This window comes from Crocuta crocuta, unplaced genomic scaffold (genome assembly GCF_008692635.1).
Source record: "Crocuta crocuta isolate KB4526 unplaced genomic scaffold, BGI_CrCroc_1.0 scaffold36, whole genome shotgun sequence".
In the NCBI taxonomy this organism is placed as follows: domain Eukaryota; kingdom Metazoa; phylum Chordata; class Mammalia; order Carnivora; family Hyaenidae; genus Crocuta; species Crocuta crocuta.
The window spans coordinates 16,232,237-16,236,154 of record NW_027532203.1 but is presented as its reverse complement, the minus strand read 5'-3'; the positions used below and the strand labels follow the sequence as shown (position 1 = coordinate 16,236,154).

General features: G+C 44.9%; 1 non-coding gene across 1 annotated transcript; it reads right to left on the bottom strand.

Annotated features, from left to right (window-relative positions):
- Positions 1-3,480: 3,480 nt before the first annotated feature.
- On the bottom strand, positions 3,481-3,665 carry LOC144242754 (U2 spliceosomal RNA). The gene has a single exon (XR_013338453.1). It is a non-coding gene; the product is annotated as a U2 spliceosomal RNA (small nuclear RNA).
- Between the last annotated feature and the right edge of the window lie 253 nt (positions 3,666-3,918).

Sequence of the window (3,918 nt, the reverse complement as noted above, 5' to 3'; positions counted from 1 at the left end):
GGGGGGGGTTTCAGGTCAAGAGGCCTATGCAAAGGTGTTGGGGGGGGGCGGCAAAGTGCATGGCTTTTACAAACAAAGCAACTCAGAGCTGGGTTTTGCAGAAAGGCTTCTGCTATAACCAGGAGTGTGGATCAGCAGATGAGAGCACAGGTACCGGGAGAGTGGTCTGGAGGCCTCTGAACTGCTCAGGGCGGAGGCCAGGAGCACCGGGTGAGGAGCAGAAGGGAAAGGAGGAAGGTGACTCAGCTTTCGGGCAGATGGATTTGAGGTGCTGGATTCTGTGTCCAGGGCCCCTTTGTATCATGGGCACCAGAAATCACTGAGAAGGTAACAGGAAAGAGAGGGCACATTTAGGTGTGCATGGTAAGTCATGTGGGAGCAGGGAGCGACTTCCGGAGGGACGGCCCCTGAACAGGCTTCTGACTGGGGAGGGCGTATCAACAGGGCTTTTCGTTCCTGCAACTCCAGAGACAGAACGGAATTGCCAGAAATGACAGAGCACACGCTGAGGCTGCCAATGGGTCCTTCCCTTTCCTTCTGTCAAGCAGTCTCAGGCAGGGTAAGGGGGTAATTGGCACCACCATGACGGACTGAACCGAGAAAGGGGAACTCGTGGGATCTAGGGAACGAGAGACACAACACCACAGAGAGGTGGAAAGATGCTGTGCACCAGGCCAGCAAGGCTGCCCGTCCCAACTAAAGCAGAACGAGAGAGGATTCCAGAGAGACAAAAACACTGAACTGACAAAATGTCTCATCAGTTGGCCCTTGAGCAAAACTGTGTTAAGAAGGATCTGAAGAGCGTGAAAAGCAATGGCAAAAGGTACAATGAACTCCAAGGTCATTGAAAGGACCTGAGAAGTCCTATCTCTAGGAATATCAGAGAGTTGAGTAAGAAAACACATGCACTCACAGTACGCTCCACGGCTCAGCGTGAACAGTCATGGCATAGTCTGATGTGAGTATAGAGTTTTGGTGAGAAGGGATGTAGTGTGAAGACTCAAGAGAGCTAACCCCCAGCTAGAACCTGACTAGGGATTTAATAGATAAAATCAAAAATTGGGGGTGCTTAGATGGCTCAGTCAGTAAAGCACCCAACTCTTTTTTTTTTTTTAATTTTTTAGTGTTTTATTTACGTCTGAGAGAGAGACAGTGTGAGCAGGGGAGGGTCAGAGAGAGAGGGAGGTACAGAATCCCGAACAGGCTCCAGGCTCTGAGCTAGCTGTCAGCACAGAACCTGATGCGGGGTTCAAACCCACAAACCATGAGATCATGACTTGAGCTGAAGTTGGACACTCAACCAGCTGGGCCACCCAGGTGCCCCTAAGCATCCGACTCTTGATCTCAGCTCAGGTCTTGATCTCAAGGTCATGAGCTCAAGCCCCACTTTGGGCTCTGTGCTGGGAGTGGTGCCCACTTAAAAAAAAAAATCTAAATTTGGTGTATTAAGAAATACCAGAATAAGAATATTATTTAGAAATATGGTGAGATAGGGGCACCTTATCAGCTCAGTCAGAGGAGCATGCGATTGACATTGATCTCAGGGTCATGGGTTCGAGCTCCACACTGAATGCAGAGATTACTGAAAAAAAATTGCAGAGATCACTAAAAAAAATTAACTAAATAAACTTAAAAAAGAATTAATAAAAAAAGAAAAAACATGGGGATATAATCATAGCTCTGATGTAAGTTACCTCTGACAGTAGCACTGAAGGCACTGAGAAGGGCTTTACATTTTTCTTTTCCTTTTTTTTTTAACAGCTGGAATAGGGACACTGGCCCTTTATTTCTTTTTTAATTTTTTAATGTTTTTTAAAATTTATTTTTGAGAGAGAGACAGAGCATGAGTGAGTGGAGGAGGAGCACAGAGAGAGGGAGACACAGAAACTGAAGCAAGCTCCAGGCTCTGAGCTGGCTGTCAGCACAGAGCCCAACGCAGGACTCAAATCCACGAACCGCGAGATCATGACCTGAGCCAAAGTCAGATGCTTAACCGACTGAGCCACCCAGGCACCCCAGGCTTTGAATTTTTCTTTACACACCTCTGCACTTGTGAATATTTGATGACAAACATTTCTTTTTGCAACATTTTAAACCAATAAAAAAATGTTTAAATACTGAAAAAAAAAGAAGAAATACGGTGATAAATACCAAAAGAAACAGCTGGCAGAGGTGAAGGGGTTATTTCTGGTAAACTCAAGGGAGAAAAGAAAGGCCAATGAACCAGGCTGGATTTCACTGTAACGTGCTCAATACTCTTTGACTTTTTAAATTTTGTGCGTGGATTACTTTGAAAAAAATTAATTGAAAAAGAAATGACCATAAAGAATAAGAAACCAAGGGGGGGAAATAGGCAAAGGGTATAAATCAGAAATTCATAGAAAAAATGCAAATGTCCCTCAGACACGTGAAAAAAATTTCACACCCTTTCCCCTCTCGGCGATGAAAGAAAATTTCAGAAGTGGCCAAGCATTCCCGGCCCGGAACATAGAGTCATGGCAGCACAGAGGACTGGGCATTGCGGTGTACCAAACCATACGATGGTGTGATCCTGTAAGAATTTAACAAATTTTCTTTGAGCTTCTCCTACATGGTGGGCACATTAGAATGTATATTTTAGGGGCGCCTGGGTGGCTCAGTCGGTTAAGCACCCAACTTCGGCTCTGTCTCTCTGTCTCTCTGTCTCCTCTCTCTCTCTCTCTCTCTCTCTCTCCCCCCTCTCAAAAATAAATAAACATTAAAAAGAATTTTTTTAAAGAATGTGTTTTTTAGAAAACTAAAAAGGTTGTGCTCTGATGTTAGCAACTGCTTTGTGATTATGGGACCAGATGTGATTTTTTTCAATTCTTTTTCCTCCTTATTAATTTAGTCTGATTTTAAAATAGTGAACATAAGTTGCTAAAGAGGTCAACATAAGGGTGCCTGGGTGGCTCAGTCAGTTCAGTGTCCAGCTCATGGTTTCAGATCAGGTCATGATCTCATGTTTCATGAGTTCAAGCCTGGCATCAGGAGCCTGGCTATCAGCACAGAGCCTGCTTGGGNCTCTCCCTGATCTTCCCCTGCTTGCTCGTGCTGTCTCTCTCTCAAAATAAATAAATATCTTCAAAAGAGAGAGATCAAAATAAAGAGCAAAACAAACAAAATTTTATTTATACATTTGCCTATTTTGAGCACCCCCCAAAATAAGATATAAAAACAATGAATATTGGTTTGGATAAGCACCCAATTATGAACCTGCTCAGACACTGTAGAGACTGTATACCATGCCCAAGAGGGTCTAACACACACTAGGTCCTCAAATGTACAAACTGAACCGTCACAATTAAGCAAGAGCTGGTGGGATATTGCAGGCAAGGTGCTTACTGTATGTATATGAGCCTCCAGCATGCACACGGGATACAAAAAACTACCTACAGGGGAGCCTGAGGGATTCAGTCAGTTGAGCATCCGACTTCGGCTCAGGTCATGGTCTCATGGTTTGTGAGTTGGACCCCCAAGTTGGGCTCTGTGCTGCCAGCTTGGAGCCTGGAGCCTGTTTCAGATTCTGTGTTTCCCTCTCTCTCTGCCCCTCCCCTGGCTGTGCTCTGTCTCTCTCTGTCTTGAAAATATTAAACTGATAAGAACAGATACTACACTTGATCTTGGCCAAAAGGCCGAGAAGTGATGATTCTCTGTCTCAAAAATAAATAAACCAGGGCACCTGGGTGGCTTAGTCAGTTAAGTGTCCGACTTTTGCTTAGGTCATGAGCTCGAGGTTCGTGGGTTCGCGCCCCACGTCGGGCTCTGTGCTGACTGCCAGCTCAGAGCCTGGAACCTGTTTCAGTCTGTGACTCTCTCTCTTTCTGACCCTCCCCTGCTCACGCTGTCTCTCTCTCTCTCTCTATTCTAGAAATAAATAAAAAACATTTAAAAAAATTT